Raw genomic sequence first — 24,974 nt, 5'->3', positions numbered from 1 at the left:
TATAAGATTTTGACCATCATTTATTACTCCACAAGGTCCTCTTTACTCTTGGGTTCCCCAATAGCCAATTGTGTGCGGTTCTATGGCAACATATCCATGGAGTCCATCTGTATCCAGCTGCGTTGTGCACATGCATGGTGCCCGGATCTATCTATCTATCTATCTATCTATCTATCTATCTATCTATCTATCATGCTAAATACTACATCATAAAACCTAGGGAAAGAAGCACTATGGCTGTTTCCAGCATCATGCCCCCAGGCAGCACATGCCTACAGTGGAAATCCTAAGAAAAACATATTGTTCATTTACTTCCTGTTGGTTTTGCTAAAAACAACAAAAGTTCAAAAAAAGAAAGTTTATTCAGTGAAAGTATTGCTTTTTGCTTATTAAACTCAGTGAACTTTTTAACCTACTTTATGAGAAAATCCTACAGCCAGCTATCACTAAGTACCATAAAGGAGATGGTTTCCAAAACATATTCAAGTTCCCTAATGTACTTGTCTACACTGATATCTTATTCTTTCTTCACAGAGGCATGGAATGCGTAGAGTTCTTTATGTATTTTCAATCAGTGATAAAGGATAAAAACAAAGCCTTTTATACTAAGGAAACACCGCCATGTATGGCTTTACAACAAAGTAATGTGGCTTGACATTTTTGGGATGCCTTCAATAATCTCTTTTGTACGCAGCAACCCCGTTTCTTTCCCAGCTTTGTAACAAGTGAGAGATCCGTGCATAGGAAGCTTAACCAGCCAATGAATGGAATAACTACTTAATGAGATACCTCCTTTCATGTTCAAGTTGACTTTGTCGGGCAAGTCATGTTGTGGGAAAAGGGTTGGACACTAGGACAGCAGTTATTAAGTACAGAAGATACTGAGTTCAGAGAATAATACATGAATTATACTGTGGGGCTCATTTATAAACAGTGGGCAAATTTCTCCTGGGCAGTAACCCTTAGCAACCAATCAGTGATTTTTTCAGCCAGCTGCAGCTTGAGCACTTAAAGCAATCATCTGATTGGTTGCCATGGGTTACTGCCCAGGAGCAAATTTGCCCACTGTTTATAAATGAGCCCCAATGTGTTCTGTTTAGCCTATTAACAAAACCTATTAAAAATAATTGCAAACTTACATCATTATTTGTGCCATTTAAAATAAGATTTGCCAATTCCCGTATTTAAAGTATAGGGCACTCCATATATCTCCTAAATAATGATATATGTATATGGATACCTATCACTTTGCAGGCATCAGGTCTGGGTTGGAATGGGATGGCGGGACACTGGGAAAAAAACTAGTGTGCCCTGAGCCAGACGCTCTCTGTGGCCACCTGAGTGTGGGCTCTCCCTGAAAACAAGGCAAGGGGGAGTTGCGACTAGGGCAGGGGTCCCTGATGCGTCAGTCCGATGCTTGATCAAGTATAAGCAAACTCTATTGGAAATTGATATTAAATATGTTGGATTTGAAATTGGATGGGGGTATAGGAGTACAATTCAAAAAGGAGGTGTACAGTTTAGATCTGATCTTATATTTGGGGGTAGGTTGAATCCTCTAGTCTGGGGTAAGGTTGCATTTTCTAAAATGCCCATTGGTTCTTAGCATAAAGAATATAGGTGTCATTTACAAAGCGGATGGCAGTGAGTTCAGTGCAAAACAGCGTCTCAATGTGATTTTTTTTTGCACTTTGCACACTGCAACCCACTTTACCACTAGTTACTACTCTCTGTTTCCCTATGGAGGGAGGTAAGGGCAGGACTGGCCTGCACCCAGTGACACTAAGGGACTTATTTAAGAACTTCAAGCCTTCGGACACTAAAACAAAAACCAAAAAAGTTTCTTAACTCCTGTATGGATTCATCCTTCAAATATGTTGGCTTCCAGCTGAGACCCGAGCATTATTAAATTTGCCCCTAAGTCTGCAGAGCACTTTGAGATTCGGGGTAGAAAATCTCCCTGAATGAGCACTAAGTGGTGTGCACCTTGAACCCATTAGCACCTGAGGTCTAAGTAAATAAGTCCTCTACCTTCATTTTTAGTAAAGAGAATAATAACAAAAAAGGGTTCCAGGTTCCAGGAAATCTGGTATTTTAGTAGCAAGATATAGTGATCTGTTGAATGGGGTGAATGAAAGGAAGAAATACCAGCAAAGTAATTGTAGTTTATCAGCTACAGGAACATATAAATGAAATGAAAAAAAGAAGTGAAAAAGAGCACTACTGGCCCAGATTATGGATTAGGAGGAGATAAGAAACCATGTTTCCATTTTGCACAGTGTTAAGGTGGCCATACACGGAGAGATCTGCTCGTTTGGTGATGTCGCCAAACAAACGGATCTCTCCCCGATATGCCCACCTGGAGGTGGGCAATATTGGGCTGATCCGATTGTGGGTCCTAGGGCCCAACGATCGGATCCTAACGATGGGTAACGGCGGTTGGATCGCAGGACCACATAAATGAACAGATGCGGCCGCGATCCGACGGGATTTTTAGTCCCTTCCGATCGACTTCTGGCCGACTTTAGGCCAGATATCGATCGGGGAAGCCCGTCAGAGGGCCCCATACACGGGCCAATAAGCTGCCGACTCGGTCTGTTGGCAGCTTTTATCGTCCCATGTATGGCCACCTTTAGATCAAGGTTGGTAAAACTGGAGACAACATTTATGGGGAAACACAGAAGCAACAGAAGCACAGATTAAGCTCAGTGTTGGGCCTCACAGTAAACTGGGCATTCTGATTGGCACTAATGTTGATATAATACAAGGGTACACAACCCGTGAGCCACATTTACAGTGAATGTAAACAGAGTTGGGGAATAACACATGTATAGGGGATATAGTGGTTGAAAAAACCATTCCACACGTGTAGAATAAAATCAAAAATCCAGCTTTATTGGGGTGATTAAAACAACAAACAGGCATGAAGTGCCAGAAAGAGGCATGAAACGCATCAGGTGACCTAACATGTCATAATGTAGGAGTACATCTGTAATGGCATGCCTGTTTGTTGTTTTAATCACCCCAATAAAGCTGGATTTTTGATTTTATTCTACACGTGTGGAATGGTTTTTTCAACCACTATATCCCCTATACATGATGACTACTGGAATGGAGACCAGCATGAGGAAATCCACACACTGTTGAGAATGAGCACAATGGAGGAGTGGCCTTAGGGCACGGACATGTGAGTTTTTCTTCTAATCTCAATGGGGAGCAACACAAGCATGAAAAATACTCCTGAAGGGTACCAAATATGGGTTGTGATTGGCTATTTGGTAACAGCCATGTGGACTGACAGCCTACAGGAGACTCTGTTTGGCAGTACATTTGTTTTTTTTTTCAACCAAAACTTGCCTCCAAGACTGGAATTCAAAAATAAGCCCCTGCTTTGAGGCCACTGGGAGCAACATCCAAGGGGTTGGTCAGCAACATGTTGCTCATGAGCCACTGGTTGGGGATCACTGGTATAATTGGTGCTTTCTGGTACATATTAGTGCAAATCTTAAAGGTATAATAACTTGGGTGCCAAAATGTTAGTATAGTAGCTGAGGATGCAGAGCGGGGAAATTAGAAAAATGGAAATCCGTTATCCGGAAACCCGGATAATTTTGATTCTGTACATAACAATGAACTGGCATGTTCAATCTATGGTTTGTGCTAACTGAAACAATGGTAAAATACACAAAAGCAGGTGGAAAAAAACATTATAATCTAATCTTACACAGGACTAAAACAGCTAATTTCTGATCCACAAAGGCATGTCTTCCAGTACAGATGGTCTGCAAATTCTCCCTGTGAGCCTGCGGTTACTGGGCTATTTGCACCCCACATTATGTACACACGGCGGGGTTTTAAAGTGAGAACCATGCAGAACTCAGAACGTGTTTACATTTGTTACATGTATGTTTTATGCTGTTTCCAATTTAACGATTGTGGCTATAAACACAGGCTAGAAGAATGCACTTGATATAATCCATCTGAAATGAATCAACATGTGGCTGGATATTCACTGTGTTTCCAATCACTTTTTTCACTCCCAGTGACTGTGAATACGTCTGTAGACTGCCGATTGCTGGCACAAATATAATTGTGGGTAATCCCAATTCTTTCCATGCCTGTTTTGCTAATTTGGGGTCAAACTAATTTCATCTGTGTGAAAGAGAATACAATTCTGTGTATGCAGATTCCCCCATGAACCCCCCTGAATTGGATGGTTGTGTTCTTAAGCTAGCCTTGGTCACTAGTACTCTGGCCTTGAGGGCAGAGAAACCTGTTTGGCTGTAAAAGCAGTTCTTTGTTTTTCTGTGCTGTGAAGAGATATCTCTATGCTCTCCTCTCACACTGATCTTACACTCAGTAATGGAACTAGGTGGGGGTGGGCCCTTGTGCAGGCCGTGCAGCCAGGCCCCCCCCCCCTCATCCGTGCGCGGTTTCTTTGTGGCTGCAGCCGTCTCCTGTCGGCTGCAGCGTGCGCAATCCCAGTTGCACCCCCTGCTCCCCCGGTAGTTACGCCACTGCTTACACTCACAATGGTGCAGTTACAATATATAGTAAATACACAATGTTGCCACAAATTAATGTCTCACATACCGTGGCAGAGACAGAGGAGGTGGAATATCGCATCTTACTTAATATGCCTCAAAGTGACGTTATGGAAATCACTCAGCTTGTTCACTTGCAATGGCCACTTAGTGCACAAGATGGAGCAGTGTAGCACATTCATTACTCATTTGTTTGCTGTAAGGGCAAGTAACAACAGAAGTATATACGTATAACTTTATTTATAAAGCGCTACAAGGGTGCACAGCAACGTACAATGTACAAAAGTACACACAGGGAGGACAATTATTATAAAAATATAGTACATTAGCATAAATACACAGAGATAACATACGGTGTGGTAAGAGACACAGAAGGAAAGAGGCCTCTGTCCTGTAGAGCTTACAGTCTTGAAAAATCGTATCTGTCCATAGGGTTATACTCAGATACTCCAGTTTTTAGAAGGGCCGTCCAGGTGAAAACTGCCTGCGTCCCCCATCTCTACACCCAGGTAGGAGAGCGCAAGGAGAGGTGGCAACCGTAGGCCCCCTTACACTGGCCTAGGGTTGCCACCTTTTTCTAGAAAAAAATTCTGGCTGAAGCTGAAAAGGGCAGGCGGGACCAGTGGCATAAATGGGGCAGGGAAATGACATAGGGGGAGAGTGTTGCTACAAAAATGGCAATCACATGAGCAAACTGATTGGGGGCCCATTGCCAGAAATGTTGTGATTTTTCCCCTCTCAAACCATTTGGGGTGGGCTGGGGTGGAATAGCAAGTAGCTACAAATTTACCAGCATATATTGGTAAATATTAAATTACAGCCCGACCTTGGCTGGTATTGTATCAGCTATGCCAGTAAAAGTGGCAACCTTATCTACCCCCCCCACCCCCGGAGGGTCTACTTCCTCTATACTTATGTCACTGAGAACTAGTGATGGGCGAATTTCTCCCACTTCGCAGAAAAATTCAAGAATTTACCTCGAAATTCGCAAAATGACACTGAGAACTAGTTCGCAGAAAAATTAGAGAATTTACCCCAAATTCGCAAAACGGCAGAAAACTCGAAATTTTGCGCCCGCGTTAATCTTATCGCCTGTGTCAATTTATGTCCAATTGTCAATAAAGTCAATGGCGAAACGCGGAAATTTGCTGCACATTTGCGCCTGGTGAATTTATTCGCCCATCACTACTGAGGACAAATTATTTTAGCAAGAGTCTCTCTCTGGTGTAAGGCTATTTAGTGTATCTATGAGTGTATGGACTGTATACATTTTTAAGTCTTGTACTGAATATATTCCTATAGTTTTCAGTTACACTGCCTTCAAGCCTTTTATCCGGCACTGTAGAAAGTCTCGAGACAATTCACTTGCTTTTTGTGCTAATACTTTCCCCAGACATTATCAGTGCTTACTTTGCCTTGCAGCTTGTTATGTCTGGCACTGGTGCCTTTCACATAGTAGAGAATATTAATGTCATTTTAATTGCTGATTGTGATCAAACCGCATATAGTTATGTTGTGGTTCTGACGAATGCGGGACCCAGTTATTGTGTGCTCCTGGATACTCACAAAAGCAGAATTTTTAGATAGCGTACCAGAATGAAATACGTTTTCAGCATTATATAATTGTAAATTTTTACTTTGACAATCATTGGTTTCAAGAGATAAATCTGCTCCATGACTGCAAAGGTCATTTCTGAGCCAAGAATCCCGCTGTTCACATGTCATGTTTATACAGTAAGGAAATAGTAGGCAATGGGTAACAGCTAAACAGCATTTCCTTACCCTGCATGAAACATGACTGCCAATCAGATATCCCAAGCTGTTTTCCTAATGCTGTGCTTTTCTGCATACCAATGCTTGTCTGGAAAGACAGACCCGTATATATATTCAGAGTATTAGTAGCAGTAGCATTAAACCTACAGAATCATTTGTGGAGATGGAAAAAGACAGGGAAATATTGGTCCAAATGAGACACTACAGATGAAACTCTTGAAAACAAAAAAGCGGTTGTGGATTGGAAGAGATTATGATTAATGAGTTTCTCCTTCTCAGTGTAGATGATATTATTATTAATATTGCCCAGGAATAAATCCAAGTGTTCAATTGCATGCTGCAACTTCTTTTAAATATAAATTTCTAATATCACTTCCCACAAACACTGAACAGTTCTCCTTCATTCACTGGACATTTCCATTCTCTTCTCATCCGCTGGCTTTAGTATCTCTATCATGTCTGTTAGTTAGATACAGTGATCAGCATTGCCCCCTTCATGTCCCGTCTCACATCTCTCACCTACCAAGCTCAGTCGTTACCAAAATGGGAACTCATATTCCTCCATTTTTTGGGTACTTAGTACTTGGTGGGTACATCTGAAACCTGGGACCTATTTTGGAGCAATATGTCCAAAGAGAGGCTACTGCTCTGGGCCTGTTATATAGAGACTAACTGCACATATTCTAGTCGTCTACTTGGCCAAAAGTCTCCCATTACAATTTTCCTCTTCTAGTGTCTATTCTCCTCAAAATGCTATTCCACTAGTGATAAAGTGAATTGCTGTTGGTATTGGTAAAACATTTGCATCACTTTGTTTTTCCAAAGTCACCTTAAGTTAACGCTTTAGGCAACTTCAGGTGTCTTCAGAAAAATGAAGCACTGCATATGTTTTATCCCCAATGATAAAGTGAAAGCATTTGAAAGAGATGCCCACAGAAGAGGAGATTTGTTGCCAGTGGCTAAACTTCTTATGTGACATTGCCAGCAGGACATGGGGAAAAAAACCCGGTGGGCACCTGCCAGCCCAGACCAGCTCCCCCAAAAAGGAAAGCTGTTAACGACCATGACGCCAAAACGAAAGCACTGCATATGTTTATCCCCAACGATAAAGTGAAAGCATTTGAAAGAGTTGCCCAGAGAAGAGGAGATTTGTTGCCGGAGGCTAAACTTCTTATGTGTCATTGCCGGCAGGATATGGGGAAAAACCCGGTGGGCCCCTGCCAGCCCAGACCAGCTCCCCCAAAAAGGAAAGCTGTTAATGACCATGACGCATTGTGTCTTTTGCTTATGCACGGCACATCTTTTGAGCACGTAAGGCGCGTTCGTGGAGGCGTGCAGCACGGGCAGGGGTCTGGAGTTCAGGAGCGGCCCCCCAGGGACTGCCAGGGGAGTCCTTTGTTGTGCAGTCCCGGTGGGCCCCCAATGATCTAGTCCGACCCTGATGATAGTCCTGACTCCCAATTCTCTATTTTATATTTGCTTGTGGTCTACTTTGGGAGTAGCTTTCACAACTTGGAATATGGTGTAAAAAATGGAGGGAGGGAGAAGAAGGGAAATGTAACAGATAGGGAGGAAGGGGGGATAGAAAAGTATAAAGTAGAGGAGAAAAAAGGGAGAGGGAAATTATAGTAATGAGAACAGAATATAGAGAAGGAAAAACATAACCATGGTGGTGGAACACTGCACCACTTTTTATTTACTTACTTTATTATTATATATATTATTTAGGGATGCATTGAATTCAGGATTCGGTTCAGGATTTGGCCAGGATTCGGCCTTTTTCAGCAGGATTTCGGATTTCTATTTCGGAATCCTTCTGCCCGGCCGAACCAAATCCAAATCCTAATTTGCATATGCAAATTAGCGGCGGGGAGGGTAATTTTGTGAATTTTTGTCACAAAACAAGGAAGTAAAAAAATGTTTGCCCTTCTCACCCCTAATTTGCATAATCTTTCAAAAAAAATCTTTCACAAAGGATTCGGGGGTTCGGTCGAATCCAAAATAGTGTTTTTTCGGTGCATCCCTAATATTATTATATCCCTCATTTAAAGTTGGTTTAAAGAATTCTTATTTAATAACAAGAAGGAACCTATTATCCCTATTGCAAACTGGTTTCGACTTTATGTTATCTCTGCATGATTGATGCGGTATGACTTTTTTCTCTGCTTTTATTTTATGTTTTAAATGTGTTCAGTTCCTACTGAAATGCAATTACCGGGGGTGCAGATCTGGTGTCATTTTCACACCAAGACGACCTAGGAAACCTCCCTCGCTTGCACTACATTGGTACACATTTTCAGTTCCACCACTTCCTGTGACAGAGGGAGGGAGATCACGCGTGTGTGTGTTTGTAAGTTCAGGGAGAAGCCTGAGCTTGAAACAGTGAAACATTTGGTTCCTCTTCTTTAGGTGCAGTCACCTTCTCTATATTTTAAGATCCAACTGAGAGAAAAATACCGTAAAAAGATCTCCTGAAAGGTAAGGTTGTCTTCTTATACACGATAACAATTGATAAGGATAAAGGTGATTAGTCAAGTAATTAAAGACAAGAAGAGGGCTCTTGATTAGCCTACAACACCATATCACTCAACAGAGGAGGTTTACGTGGTAGGCATTAGAGTTATCGTTCTCTATTAAAACCGTAGAACAAATTTCTTTGCCAAATGTCCACTACACAGACGAGGGCAGCTAAAAATATCATCAGGCAGAAGTGTCTTTACAGGTATCTATTACTTTATTTTATTATTTGCTCAACAAAAATATGATCATCCATATGCAGCTATGGAATCCGTTATCCAGAAACATGCTATTCAGAAATCTCTGAATTACGGAAGGGCCATCTCCCATAGACTCCATTTTATGGAAATAATCCAAATTTTTCAAAGTGATTTCCTTTTTCTCTGTAATAATAAAACAGTAGCTTGTACTTGATCCCAACTAAGATATAATTAATCCTTATTGGAAGCAAAACCAGCCTATTGGGTTTATTTAATGTTTACATGATTTTCTAGTAGACTTAAAGGGATAGTGTCATGGGAAAATATGTTTTTGTCAAAACACATCAGTTAATAGTGCTGCTCCAGCAGAACTCTGCACTGAAATCCATTTTTCAAAAGAAATTTTGAAAACAGATTTTTTTTTATATTCAATTTTGAAATCTGACATGGAGCTAGCCGTATTGTCAGCTTCCCAGCTGCTCCCAGTCATGTGACTTGTGCTCTGATAAACTTCACTCACTTCTTACTGCTGTACTGCAAGTTGATATCAGTGATATCACCCCTCCCTTTCAACCCAGCAGCCTAAGAACAGAACAATGGGAAGGTAACCAGATAACAGCTCCCTAACACAAGATAACAGATCCCTGGTAGATCTAAGAACAACACTCAATAGTAAAAGCCAAGTCCCACTGAGACTGATTCAGGAGAAATAACAGCCTGACAGAAAGTAGTTCCATCCTAAAGTGCAGGCACAAGTCACCTGACTGGGGCAGCTGGGAAACTGACAATATGATTTCAAAATTGAATATAAAAAAATCTGTTTGTTTTTTTGAGAATTGGATTTCAGTGCAGAAGTCTGCTGGAGTAGCACAATTAACTGATGCGTTTTGAACATGTTTTCCCATGACAGTATCACTTTAAGGTATGAAGATCCAAATTACAGAAAGATCCGTTATCTGGAAAGCCCCAACTCCCATACCTGTAAACGTCAGAATATTTTGTAAATTAATATATTTGATTGGTGGCTATAAACTACTAGACTTGGAGCAAATGTTGAACCTTTTATTACTCTCTACCCTTTTGCTGCTTTAAGAAATGTGTTTGTTGTGAACCCAGACTATCACAGCGTATCATATCATACGGTTTAATAAATATACGTTGTAATGCTGTACCCCTAAATATCAGGGTAAAAACAAACTTGCTATGTTTAAATTAAAAAAAATTCTCTTGTAAGCATGCCTTCCCCTGGATAAAGCAAGGTAGGAATTATTCCAGCAGGATTCTGAACATGATGATATGTGATTTATTTGTAATCTCTACTACAACGTAGCTGTAACATTCACTGTAATAAATAGAAGTTATTGGGCTTTGCTAGGCCCCCCTAAGCATGAATTTGTATGTAAATTGAAACATATACATTTACTTATTAAATGCAACTTAGAAAGATGTCTGTCTTAACATAGTATTTTTCTGTGCATATTTATTTTTACATTTCTGTGCTCTGCTGTAGACAACACACACCAGAGGGGATTGGGGCAGGTGGTTTATTAAAGCTAAATGCTAATAAAAGTCAAGAAAACCGTAGTATGTTACTGTAATAGACCCCGTATGTAAGTGTGAGTTGTATGTAAGTCGGGTGTATGTAACTCATGGACTCCCTGTATAATACATTGTACAAATACAGTAAACACCTGCCATAAAGTTTTTCGGTCACAGTCATGTAACATAACATTCAGCCACCGTTCAAGATTTCCTGTTAAAGGAAATAGATGTGAGTCACATAGGACTTTATACGACAAGCATGGGTTACACAGGAGAAAACACTTCTGTAGATTCATTTAATCTAGTAAAGGCCATTCATATCTATCTATATATCTACTCATATTGTACCTTGAACAGAAGCTCTGATTTACAAATCCATTGTTAGCCAGTCTGTTTCTATATAGAAGAGCTTGTATTGAGATTGGGCAGAGCACAGGAAACGTATATTCTGATTCCAAAGAGATAAGATTGTTGTGCCTCTAAACAGCCCAGATAGGAGCAAAATATACAGTAAACAGAACTTGATTAAACTACTCTGTAGAGGAAAGTTGGATTTGATTTATTTTCTGTATAACATTTGAACAAACTGGCTTTCACTGTTACATTACTCTCACTTGTACAGGTATGGGATCCATTATGCGGAAACCCGTTATCCAGAAAGTTCCCTAATTTATGGAATGAACACATAGACTCCATTATAATCAAATAATACAAATTTTTAAAGATTATTTCCTATTTCTTTTAAGTAATAAAACAGTAGATCCAAACTGATACAATTAAAACCAGCCTATTGGGTTTATTTAATGTTTACATGATTTTCTAGCAAGGTACGGAGATCCAAATTACGGAAAGATCAGTCCCAGGCATTCTGGATAATAGGTTTCATACCTGTACATTATATGGGCTGCATCTATAATATTCAAGACATCCGAGAGTTGCTGTTTTTATTTGCCTGTTGATCCTTTAAATAGATTCTGTATCTTCATCTTATTACCCACCATTTGTATTCTGTAGAATCTAAATAATACAAATAGGTGGGTAATAACATATAGATTAATGTATCATTTTACCATTGTTTTCCCATGGTCTGTGGAGGTATTACTGGTTCATCTTGAAGGATTAACCATGCCTAAACTACCATTATCATAGGGTCAGGCCACAGAGGGCGTTTTGGGGAGATTTGGTCGCCTGGCGACTAATCGCCTCGTTTTTGCGGCTACCAATCTCCCCAAATGCCTTGCCTGAATCGGCGCTGGCTAAAATGAAAAAACGCCGACGCTAATCACCCGCGGCGATTCGTTTTCCGAAGTCGACCGAAGTTTCCTTGTGAGGCAACTTTGGGCGACTTCAGAAAATGAACTGCCGCGTGTGATTGGCGCCAGCATTTTTTTTTTTAAATTTAACCGGTGCAGATTCAGGGAAGGCGTTTGGGGAGATTGGTCGCCACAAAAACGAGGCGATTAGTCGCCCTGGGTGGCCTGACCCTTAGACTGGCTGGCCCTAAGCTTCCGTGCCACCCTAATAAAGCCCCCTATTGTGTTATAATCCTTTGAGAAGAAGTTGGATGGCGTTGTATCATATCAGATAAGGAGTTGTGGTATGATGTCATTGAGGACAAGGTCAGCCGAACAGACTGATGAACATTTCATAGGAGGGGACATACCCAATGTTTTTCATATAATTTACACAGAGAAATGTTATACGACAGATTGTTACAGGTTTGGAATCCTTTATAAGGAAACCCATTATCCAGAAAACTCTGAATTAAGGCAAGACCATCTCCCATAGACTCCATTTTATCCAAATTTTGAAAAATTATTTCCTTTATCTCTGTAATTATACATTGTACCTTGTACTTGATCCCAACTAAGATATTACTAACCCTTATGGGAGGCAAATCAATTCTATTGGCTTTATTTAATTAATGTTTAAATGATTTTCTAGAAGATTTAATGTATGAAGATCCAAATTATGGAAAGATCCATTTTCTGAAAAACCCCAGGTCCCAAGTATTCTGGAAAATAGGTTCCATACCTCTATTTAATTGCTATACAGAAATGGATTTACCAAAACTGTAGGACTGGGCCCTTCTAGAGAAATACAGATTTTTGGCTGGGAGTCCCAGACCAAAGGTCATTTTAGGTAAGATTTGGGCCAAACGCCTATATACTCTCCTACATGTTCATGGAAACCAGGGCTAAATGGTCAATGATGTCACTGATAGGGATAAAAGGTTGATACACTGCCATGGCAGGGTAGTGAATGAACCTCAAAAGGGAACCACAAAAAGTCTGTAAACTTCTGGTTTATAGTATTTCTCTCTGTACATGCTATGAGAAAATATAGTGAATAAAGTATCCCATCTTGTAAATTATAAGGATATTATAAGTTACCTTCGGCCTCTTGTTTTTATACAGGTCATGCAACTCTGAGGTAACTTCTAATATCCTCATATTTTGCAACTGGGGGTACTTTATTTATTATAATACACAAGTTTCAGTGAGTCATGTGACAGAAATGACATCAGAAACTCACCGTTTATAACTGATGACATCAGAACTCACTGTTTATAAGGATATAATTTACAAGATATTCATGGTTTTTGTGTATTATAGAGGACTCTGTTCTTGATAAACCTATGCCTGGAGAATCTCATTACCAACTTTATTGTGCACAACAAAATGTCTAACATTGCTGGTTCTACACAGTGGGAAAAGCTTTTAGCAGTTCCCTCCCCATGATTAATAAGCCCTTGCGGCTCTACAAATAATTAGGAAGGTTGGCCTGAGAAACGATTAGGCAAGATGGAAACTACCAGATCAGTCAGCAACGCCTTCCTAGTAAGGCTATTGTGAGGGGTTGAACTTGATGGACTTTTTCTGAAACCCAACTTCACTGTATAACTGGGCAGTATAGTGAGAGCAATAGTCATACATTCATCACTTAATCTTACAGTCATAGAAATGCAATGGTTTAGGCCTCGTCTGTGGTTTTTAAGATTTTTGTGATTTGTAAGCTAACAAGGCAGCTATAGTCTGCTCATCCATACTCTTTACAAGGCAATGTTTGGGTTTATCAAAGTTTGTAAGTCCCTTTTGGGGTAATACAAAAGTCCCAAGATTTGACCAGTTCTACTAATCCATAACAACCTCTGCTCCTCAGCTGCCACCCGACGTTCTAATGGCAGGCAGTGTAGAACCAGCATATTTGATTCTATTCTCTTCACTACACTCTGGCAGAGGATGCCATTTGGCCTTATTTAACTTAGCAGCCTCCAGGAACAAGAGCAGAAAAGAGATGGCCTTTCTGGTGTGGTTGACTAGGCTCAGATTGGGGCCCCTGGCAAGAAAATATCTTTAAATTGTAACTCTAGGGATCTAGGGAAGTCTATTCTGTACTTGAGCTGTTGCTGGTTCACAAACAATAATTATATTTGATGCTCATGGGGGGGGGGGGGCTCTGTGTAGTTCTAGAACCCCTGGATGGTGGTCACAGGTTGACATCCCTGATTTATAATAGCTGTAAATCTGAATTCCTGACTCAAATTATGACACAGATTTCTCTCTAAGAGTAGGGAGGGTAATTTTGGGTGGGATATACTGTATGTTCTAGGCCAGTAATCTCCAACCAGTGGCTCAAGAGCAACATGTTACACACCAACCCCTTGGATATTGCAAAGCAGGTGCTTATTTTTGAATGCAAATTCAAAGGAACATAGGCACACTCCACTCAATGCTTTTGCAAAAAGTTGAAAATGCTTCTTTATTTGAGTGAGATCCCAGCAAACGTTTTGGGGACATGCCCTTTCATCCAGCACTTGATGAAGGCGCATGTCCCTGAAACGTTTGCTGGGATCTCACTCAAATAAAGAAGCATTTTCAACTTTTTGCAAAAGCATTGAGTGGAGTGTGCCTATGTTCCTTTGAATTTGCATGTAAGAAGGCTTCGTTGATGCAGCATGGCCTACATGGAGCACCTCCCATAAGTCATAAAGATATATTGTTTGCGAGATAAAATTGCAAGGAAGGAGTTTAAGGATTTGGCTTATTTTTGAATTCCTGACTCAGAGGCAAGTTTGGTTGCATTAAAACCAAGTGTACTGACAAACAGAACCCCCCTGTAGGCTACAAGCCCACGTAGGGGCTAACAAATAGCCAATCATAGTCCTTATTTGGCACCCCCAGAGACTTTTTCCATGCTTGTATTGCTCCCCAACTCTTTTTGCGAACAGGTAAAAAAAAGTTCTGTAGGCCAAGGATTCTGGCTTAGTTGGAGAGAGCACATTGCTTTTCTGCAGGGTGGATCCAACTAGCTCAGCCAGAACTACCATTCAGCCACAGGTACCAAGTCCAGTCAGTAATCTCTGTTCATGCCCTAAATTCATTAGTGCAGAACAAGTCTAAGATTCCAAAGCAAACTGGGCTACATGGAAAAAGTGAGCCCAAATTTGTTGGAAGAAGGCAAACACTAGTGCTGAAGTCCACCTAGAAACTCTTATCCGGCCTATGGGGTCACCTTTAATGGAACGTATGATTAGTTGAGGAAACAAGGCAGCCACAAAGGGAAATGGGCTGCTGATTCAAGCAACTGTCAGATCTCCTGCCCACCCAGCACCAGTGTTGATCCCTTATTTCCATTTTAGTGATGCCTGGAAGGAGGGAGATGATCAGCCTGCCCAGCCTAGGATTTCAGAAAAGTCAAATCTTTGTCTGAAATCTTTAAGATGAACATTAAATCAAATTTGACGTAAGCGGTTCTTGTTTTTTATTTCTTTTTCCAAGTAGAATCAGCAAAGCAATTTGTTTCTGCCTGAATTTCTTTCCCTTCACTTTCCATATAAAAATATGCTATTGTGCAAAGATATATGAAGTATATAAAATAGTTTTAACAATAAATAAACATAAGGTTGCAGTCTATCTCGATGAGTCTATCTCGCTGATAACTTCAAGTTACTATGAAACAAGATTATGGCAGTTACAGTTCCCTCCTCTGCGTATTTGCTGCAAAACATAAACAGGCAGCATCTTTGATCGTTATTGAAGGGAGGAAACATTAGAATAGAATGCTATTAGCAATCCTAATCAAATGGAAACTAAAGTATGAGCTGTTCTCACAGGGTGGAGAAATGTTTAGAGGAAGCAAATAACTGTAACTCACTCACTTCTCACTCATGTTCTGCAGGTTTTGAAGTCTTTATTATAAGGCTAAAATTAAATATAGCACGGTAATGAACTGAGAAATATTTATAATTATGAGAGCTTTGGCATCAAAGGGGGTTCGGCTAATGTTTAGGTTCCAAACATAGAGAGTATAAGGCTCTCCCTGGATTCTATTTATGGAAGCTGCACTCACATTAAATAAAAAATTTGGCACGAGATGCAGCCTCAGATTTGATGTAAGACATAGGGCATGAGCCAATGACTAAGTGCCCCTTTTGGAACAAAACGCATAAGGCTTTTTTTCTGCACCATTTTGATCATGTTGGTCCAGTTTGTGCCAGCCTATCATTTGAGAAGTTAAAGTTTCTGCAACTTCCTCAAGCTGAAGGTCTGGGGCATGTGCACCTGGACCCCACATGCGTATCGATGAGTCCACTCCTTAAGCATATAGTTCAGAATTTGGTATTTTCAAAAATATGGTGGTAAGTACAGGTCCTGTTGTGAGCTACACCCACTGGTGGACCCTAATATTTGCCTCTGAATGATGTTTTAGGATGGGTAAAGGCCAGGTGTTCTGAGTTTACAACTGCACAATGCTTATGAAATTAATTAAGAAGCTTTAATGTAGGTACATTTATATCACAGAGCAGGATTAATTAAAACCTCACACTCAACCTTTAATAAATAAACCCCTAAGACAATGGACTTAATGCATGGGTTCATTGCAAGTCAGAAGTGGCAGGACACACGGTATCATTGGCCATATGATTATAAAAATGTTATCGTAGAAATGTAATAATAATATGATGTTTTACAATTTAATTTGTGTTTAGTTTATAACTAAATTGTGTTTTTGGGCCACATTTCACTGGTTCTGTCGGTTGTGCTATGGTATTATCCTCTCCTGTACTTCCTATGTTTATGTTGCATACAGACTAATTGCTGATTGGCTGCAACTGCATTTGTGCAATTTAGCACCTATGTTTAGAAACCAGCCCCATTATCTCTGTGTTCTTTCCAAACACATTTGTGTCCATTCAATCCCATTATTACAGCATAAAGCAACTAACAATGACACTCCTAGTGATCTTTAGTTAATAATCCCTGTATCTTCCACAATGAAAGAAATAAAGTCCCTTGACTGACTGATTATAGCAACCACGAATGTGATCATTTACTTGAATTGAGTAGATTGCTCATCCTTCATTTGTGTGTTTATTGTTTAGAGTTTATTGCATCACTATAGAAAGTGTTCAACTGCAAACCACTCTTCCCCCAATTAGCTGCTGACTTATATCCATTGTGTAATATTTTGTTGCGACATGCAAATTCTTCTTCTGTAGGTAAAGAAATTCCTTTGAGGTTTCCCCAAAATGCACTTTAGGCTGAACGGAATCAAAATACTTAGTTGTATGGGGTCTGGTGCTTTAGTGTATGCAACGTTGTGCTCTTTTATTAATAGTGAATAACTTTAAGGGGCCGATTCACTAAGGGTCGAATTTCGAAGTTAAAAATACTTCGAAATTCGACCCTCGGATTGAAATCCTTCGACTTCGAATATCGAAGTCGAAGGATTTAGCGCTAATCCTGCGATCGATCGATCGAAGGATTTTCCGTTCGATCGAACGATTAAATCCTTCGAATCGAACGATTCGAAGGATTTTAATCCAACGATCGAAGGAAAATCCTTCGATCAAAAAATCACAGGCAAGCCTATGGGGACCTTCCCCATAGGCTAACATTGACTTCGGTAGCTTTTAGCTGCCGAAGTAGGGGGTCGAAGTTTTTTTTAAAGGGGAAGTACTTCGACTATCGAATGGTCGAATAGTCGAACGATTTTTCGTTCGATTCGTTCGATTTCGTTCGAATTCGAACGAATTTAACCAATTCGATGGTCGAAGTACCCAAAAAATACTTCGAAATTCGAAGTATTTTTCATTCGAATCCTTCACTCGAGCTTAGTGAATCAGCCCCCTAGTATATAACTTTCAGTTCTTATGAGTTGCTGGACTAGTGAACAATGTGATAAAGGGCTCTGTAGTTCTGTCGTTTGGGCTGCCGAGGGGAAAACCTTTCCTGACTTCTCTCTCTCAAACACTTCTTCTGCCTTTAAAGGCCACGGACTTCTTCCACGCGATCTTCTTCCTGCTTTGAACGGCGTTTCGGCACATGCGCAGTAGGAGCATTTCACCGGTACGGATCTACTGTGCATGTGCCAAAAGTCATGAAGTTCTCCGATTTCGTGACTTTTGGCGCATGCGCAGTAGATCGTACCGGCAAAATGCTCCTACTGCGCATGCGCCGGTCAAAGCAGGAAGAAGATTGCTTGGAAGAAGATGGCGTCGGTGAACTCCGTAGACTGGACCTGCGCAGAAGGGTAAGTAACAAGTTAGGGGCATTTGCCCAGCGTGACGGGTAGGCCAGGGAGGAGGAGGGAGGTTGAGCAACACACGGGAGGGGGGGAGGGTTTTTGCACCGACTAGGTTTCCTTCTCCTTTAAGCCATGTGTTTTGCCTTGTGCCATGAACCATTAGCAAAATCATCAATGGCAGTAGAATTATAAGAGACTAAGGGGGTTACAGTATGTAATAAAAGGCACTAAGTTTGCCCAGGAGCAGTAACCCATACCAGCCAATCAGCACGCAGTATTTACTGGTCACATGTTAAAAAATAAACATCTAATTGGTTGCTATGGGTTACTGCTCCTGGGCAAACAGTGCCTTTTATTACATTTGGGGGTATATGTTCATTGTTATAGGTATTCCCAGTGGTGTAACTAGATATTACTGGGCCCCACAGCAAATTCAATTCAAGGCCCCAAAGCATTGGTACATTGACCTATTCTACCTAGATATTTGGAAATTGCTCATTAATTACAGTTTTACTGCCCCCCTGCTACCGCCGGGACTGCTTCCTGGGTAGTTACGCCCCTGGGTATTCCCACAGTTATACATACCTCCCAATTATCCAGTTTTTCGTGGGACAGTCCCAAATCTGACAGCTCAACCCGCAGTCCGGGATTGTTACTGAAATGTCCCGACTTTCTCTTTGATCTTCTGCCCTGAACAGCCAGAAAAAGGTACAAAGTTTCTAAAACTTAATTGGCTTTTGGCAGAGGGCCCAGAATACGTAGGTGCACTTAGATACATTTGTAACAATTTAAAATAAGCAAAGAAACAATTGTAAAAATTTAAGATAAGCAAGTCTCTTGGGGGTAATTGCCCTTCTTAGCAAAACTGTAATAACACATAAGAACCACAGAAATGTGTTCAAACTTTCATAACCTGCCAAATTTTGTAAAATGAACATGGTAATTAGGGTGTGTGGCCACAAAAAATGGGTGTGGTCAAAAATGTTGTCTCAGCAAATCTTTTTGTCCCTCTTTCTGTTTCCAAAATGTTGGGGGGTATAGTTATGGCTCATCCTTCTTACTGCTTCAGATGCCCATGCAGGAATATAAAGGTGGCCATACACTAAATATTGTGCAATCGGGGGAAAAGAGGATTTGACTGTAAGTGTGGAGGAACTGCAGATTCTTACATTCCCTATTATTTTAGGGCACATTGTATCTGCCAAGAAGGTGACATTTTTAGTTTAAATAGACTGTCTGCAATCTGATCACAGCATTGCCTGTTAAAATTGCCTCTATGGTTAAATTCTTGCCCACAAGATTGGGCACTATAGGCCTAATTAATGAAAGTGCCTGACCAATTTTGGTCATGCATGGCAAGCTTTACAATAGACACATCAGACCAAATACAGGTATGGTACCAGTTATCCAGAATGCTCAGGACCTCGTTTCTGTAATTTGGATCTTCATACCTTAAGTCTACTAGAAAATAATGTAAACATTAAATAAACCCAATAGGCTGGTTTAATTATATCTTAGTTTGGATCAACTACAAGCTACTGTTTTATTATTACTGATTTTTTTTAAAATGTGGATTATGTGGATAAATGGAGTCTATGGGAGATGGCGTTTCCGTAATTTTCTGGAGCTTTCTGGATAATGGGTTTCAGGATAACGGATCCCAAACATAAAAATGATGGGGCCTATCAATATAGCAAGCCAGTAGTGACGACACAAATTCGTGGCAAATCTCTGCATTTCACCGTAAGAGAATTTATTTGCGAAACTGTGGCGGCGAAAAATCCACACGCATAAAAATTGACGGGCATCAAAAATTATTTGGACACCCATTTACTTCAATGCCTTTAACGGATTTTTCGCCGTTACGCGAATTTCGCTGTAAGTCCACCAATTTTTGGGCGAAACGAAACTGCACAGATTCGCCCATCACTAGAGGCCAGTGATAGCAGTGATTGTTGCATTCAGTGTCGGACAAGCCCACCGGGATACCAGGAAAACTCCCGGTGGGCCAGGTGTCAGTGGGCCCTCTTGCTGCTATTCATTTGGCCTATTTCATGGTCATTATCGATTTTTATGAAAACTATAAAGCTAAATAGATGGATTAATAGATTATAGTATGTAAAGAAAAGAGACTAGGAGAACAAAGGTTGAGTGAGGAGAGGAAGAATAATAGTACTGAGAGTGGGCCCCTGGTCTAAGGTTTTTGGGTGGGCCCCTGGTGTCCCACACTGTGTGGGGGCCCCTGAGGTAGCAGTCCCAGTGGGCCCAAGACCTCCAGTCCGACACTGGTTGCATTCATATGTGTGTGCAAAATAGAACATAAGTGATGAGGAGCGCCTAAAAAGGTTCTGGAATGGTTTCCAGTCTGTTTCTGTTTTCTCTAGGCTTCCCACTTACATTTCTTACTTTAAGCTCTAAGCTAGAGCTTTGAAGTATTTTTCATTCGAATCCTTCACTCGAGCTTAGTGAATCAGCCCCCTAGTATATAACTTTCAGTTCTTATGAGTTGCTGGACTAGTGAACAATGTGATAAAGGGCTCTGTAGTTCTGTCGTTTGGGCTGCCGAGGGGAAAACCTTTCCTGACTTCTCTCTCTCAAACACTTCTTCTGCCTTTAAAGGCCACGGACTTCTTCCACGCGATCTTCTTCCTGCTTTGAACGGCGTTTCGGCACATGCGCAGTAGGAGCATTTCACCGGTACGGATCTACTGTGCATGTGCCAAAAGTCATGAAGTTCTCCGATTTCGTGACTTTTGGCGCATGCGCAGTAGATCGTACCGGCAAAATGCTCCTACTGCGCATGCGCCGGTCAAAGCAGGAAGAAGATCGCTTGGAAGAAGATGGCGTCGGTGAACTCCGTAGACTGGACCTGCGCAGAAGGGTAAGTAACAAGTTAGGGGCATTTGCCCAGCGTGACGGGTAGGCCAGGGAGGAGGAGGGAGGTTGAGCAACACACGGGAGGGGGGGAGGGTTTTTGCACCGACTAGGTTTCCTTCTCCTTTAAGCCATGTGTTTTGCCTTGTGCCATGAACCATTAGCAAAATCATCAATGGCAGTAGAATTATAAGAGACTAAGGGGGTTACAGTATGTAATAAAAGGCACTAAGTTTGCCCAGGAGCAGTAACCCATACCAGCCAATCAGCACGCAGTATTTACTGGTCACATGTTAAAAAATAAACATCTAATTGGTTGCTATGGGTTACTGCTCCTGGGCAAACAGTGCCTTTTATTACATTTGGGGGTATATGTTCATTGTTATAGGTATTCCCAGTGGTGTAACTAGATATTACTGGGCCCCACAGCAAATTCAATTCAAGGCCCCAAAGCATTGGTACATTGACCTATTCTACCTAGATATTTGGAAATTGCTCATTAATTACAGTTTTACTGCCCCCCTGCTACCGCCGGGACTGCTTCCTGGGTAGTTACGCCCCTGGGTATTCCCACAGTTATACATACCTCCCAATTATCCAGTTTTTCGTGGGACAGTCCCAAATCTGACAGCTCAACCCGCAGTCCGGGATTGTTACTGAAATGTCCCGACTTTCTCTTTGATCTTCTGCCCTGAACAGCCAGAAAAAGGTACAAAGTTTCTAAAACTTAATTGGCTTTTGGCAGAGGGCCCAGAATACGTAGGTGCACTTAGATACATTTGTAACAATTTAAAATAAGCAAAGAAACAATTGTAAAAATTTAAGATAAGCAAGTCTCTTGGGGGTAATTGCCCTTCTTAGCAAAACTGTAATAACACATAAGAACCACAGAAATGTGTTCAAACTTTCATAACCTGCCAAATTTTGTAAAATGAACATGGTAATTAGGGTGTGTGGCCACAAAAAATGGGTGTGGTCAAAAATGTTGTCTCAGCAAATCTTTTTGTCCCTCTTTCTGTTTCCAAAATGTTGGGGGGTATAGTTATGGCTCATCCTTCTTACTGCTTCAGATGCCCATGCAGGAATATAAAGGTGGCCATACACTAAATATTGTGCAATCGGGGGAAAAGAGGATTTGACTGTAAGTGTGGAGGAACTGCAGATTCTTACATTCCCTATTATTTTAGGGCACATTGTATCTGCCAAGAAGGTGACATTTTTAGTTTAAATAGACTGTCTGCAATCTGATCACAGCATTGCCTGTTAAAATTGCCTCTATGGTTAAATTCTTGCCCACAAGATTGGGCACTATAGGCCTAATTAATGAAAGTGCCTGACCAATTTTGGTCATGCATGGCAAGCTTTACAATAGACACATCAGACCAAATACAGGTATGGTACCAGTTATCCAGAATGCTCAGGACCTCGTTTCTGTAATTTGGATCTTCATACCTTAAGTCTACTAGAAAATAATGTAAACATTAAATAAACCCAATAGGCTGGTTTAATTATATCTTAGTTTGGATCAACTACAAGCTACTGTTTTATTATTACTGATTTTTTTTAAAATGTGGATTATGTGGATAAATGGAGTCTATGGGAGATGGCGTTTCCGTAATTTTCTGGAGCTTTCTGGATAATGGGTTTCAGGATAACGGATCCCAGACATAAAAATGATGGGGCCTATCAATATAGCAAGCCAGTAGTGACGACACAAATTCGTGGCAAATCTCTGCATTTCACCGTAAGAGAATTTATTTGCGAAACTGTGGCGGCGAAAAATCCACACGCATAAAAATTGACGGGCATCAAAAATTATTTGGACACCCATTTACTTCAATGCCTTTAACGGATTTTTCGCCGTTACGCGAATTTCGCTGTAAGTCCACCAATTTTTGGGCGAAACGAAACTGCACAGATTCGCCCATCACTAGAGGCCAGTGATAGCAGTGATTGTTGCATTCAGTGTCGGACAAGCCCACCGGGATACCAGGAAAACTCCCGGTGGGCCAGGTGTCAGTGGGCCCTCTTGCTGCTATTCATTTGGCCTATTTCATGGTCATTATCGATTTTTATGAAAACTATAAAGCTAAATAGATGGATTAATAGATTATAGTATGTAAAGAAAAGAGACTAGGAGAACAAAGGTTGAGTGAGGAGAGGAAGAATAATAGTACTGAGAGTGGGCCCCTGGTCTAAGGTTTTTGGGTGGGCCCCTGGTGTCCCACACTGTGTGGGGGGCCCTGAGGTAGCAGTCCCAGTGGGCCCAAGACCTCCAGTCCGACACTGGTTGCATTCATATGTGTGTGCAAAATAGAACATAAGTGATGAGGAGCGCCTAAAAAGGTTCTGGAATGGTTTCCAGTCTGTTTCTGTTTTCTCTAGGCTTCCCACTTACATTTCTTACTTTAAGCTCTAAGCTAGATGTCAGACATATTGACATGGTTCTTATCTGTGGTATAATGCTCTGCAGAAGCAGTTGCTGCAGGTGGACTCTGGTTCTGGTGGCAAACACTTATTTATTAACAGTAAATCCAACTGCAACTTAGGAAAGCAGAACTGTAGACGGCCTCTGCTCTGAGGCCCGAAATAGAAATGATGCCACAAGTCTGAATGGGATTTGTAAATAGTTTTAAGCAGACGCGCATGACAAAAGTGAGCCTGGCATTAAAGGAGAAGGAAAGCTACTGAAGCAGTTTATTGCCAATAGATTAGCCATAATAGTGCAAGCCATAACACTATACACTGTATTTATTCTGCAGAATGTTTTACCATACCTGAGTAAACCGCTCTAGAAGTGTTCTCTGTTTGTTTAGGATAGCAGCTGCCATATTGGCTTTGTGAGACATCACTTTCTCTCCCTGCTCATTATAGCTCTGGGCTCAATATTACAGCAGGGAGGGGGAGAGGAGGAAACTGAGCATGCTCAAGACCATGCCCTGGAGGTTTATGCTGAAAACAGGAAGTCTGATACAGAAGCCCATGAGTACACAATAGAAGGAAAGAAATGTGGTGTTTCTTTTACAGAGGACTCAGAGCAGCATTACTTTGAGGCTTTACCAGTGTATTTATGTAGACCTTTCTAATAAAGCTTACTTAATGTAAGCCTTTCCTTCTCCTTTAAACCCTGTGGCTTCCACACAAATTAGTTCTCCTTTTCAATTTGTGACACGGGGAAATTTACCATAATTAAAAGACTAAAATCTTAATTTCAGTAGACTCAGCTGTTTACCTTGGCCTCGTCACTTTATGCCGTGTCTTGCCGAATCCCTGTCTCTTGTTTCTCAAGCACTATTCTCTGGAAGTGTGCCAGTCCCTAATAATGTCACAGCAAGCCTTCCGGGCAAAACCCAGACTTCTACAGAGTTTCTGTAGCATATATAATTTAAAGTTTTCCTGACTTTGCTAAATGTTAGATGTTTAAAATCTGTGTGTCATTATAACTGGTTGGGGAAAGTTGCCTTCAGCATTGGAAATGTTATCTCTAATTGTGTCCCTGTGTTCTTTAGAGGCTTTATAAAACAAGACCAATAGCATGCTTGTCTGCTGAAAAAATGCACTATCCTTACAATATTGCTTTCTAGTAGTGACGGGCGAATAAATTCGACAGTCGCGAATTTGCTGTGAATTTTCACGTTTCCCCGCCGGCAAATAAATTCACAAAACTGCCATGAAAATTCGCTGGTGAAAAATCCGACACATCGAAAAAATGTGGGCGCGCATCAGAATAGTTACACACATAAACATTATCGCGCATCAAAATTATTCCATTGACTTTAATGCATTTTACCAATATAGGCGTGCATGTAAGAATTGTCGCGGGCGTCGAAATTGACGCGCATCAATATAATTTTGACGCCCATTGACTTCAATGCTTTTTGTAAATTTTTACGGACAAATTCGCCCATAACTACTTTCTACAATACAACTAAATTGCATATTTTTTCCAATTTTACCATTACAAAGCACCGTTTTCCATCAAATGTATTTATAA

At 40.9% G+C, this 24,974-nt stretch overlaps 1 protein-coding gene across 2 annotated transcripts in view; it reads left to right on the top strand.

The window, feature by feature from the left end:
- The first annotated feature begins 8,655 nt into the window (after positions 1–8,655).
- Positions 8,656–24,974, top strand: part of apbb1ip.L (amyloid beta (A4) precursor protein-binding, family B, member 1 interacting protein L homeolog) — a 72,693-nt gene continuing 56,374 nt past the window's right edge. Inside the window, exon 1 of one of the 2 annotated variants that reach the window (XM_041565849.1) lies at positions 8,656–8,795. The gene's annotated coding sequence lies outside the window, so the exon portion shown is untranslated. The remainder of the gene's footprint in view (positions 8,796–24,974) is intronic. The other variant, XM_018267238.2, reaches the window with a different exon arrangement.

The sequence above is a fragment of the Xenopus laevis genome, chromosome 6L (assembly GCF_017654675.1).
Source record: "Xenopus laevis strain J_2021 chromosome 6L, Xenopus_laevis_v10.1, whole genome shotgun sequence".
In the NCBI taxonomy this organism is placed as follows: Eukaryota; Metazoa; Chordata; class Amphibia; order Anura; family Pipidae; genus Xenopus; species Xenopus laevis.
Note: the sequence above shows the minus strand (reverse complement) of the source record. Positions and strands in the feature narration are given on the sequence as shown.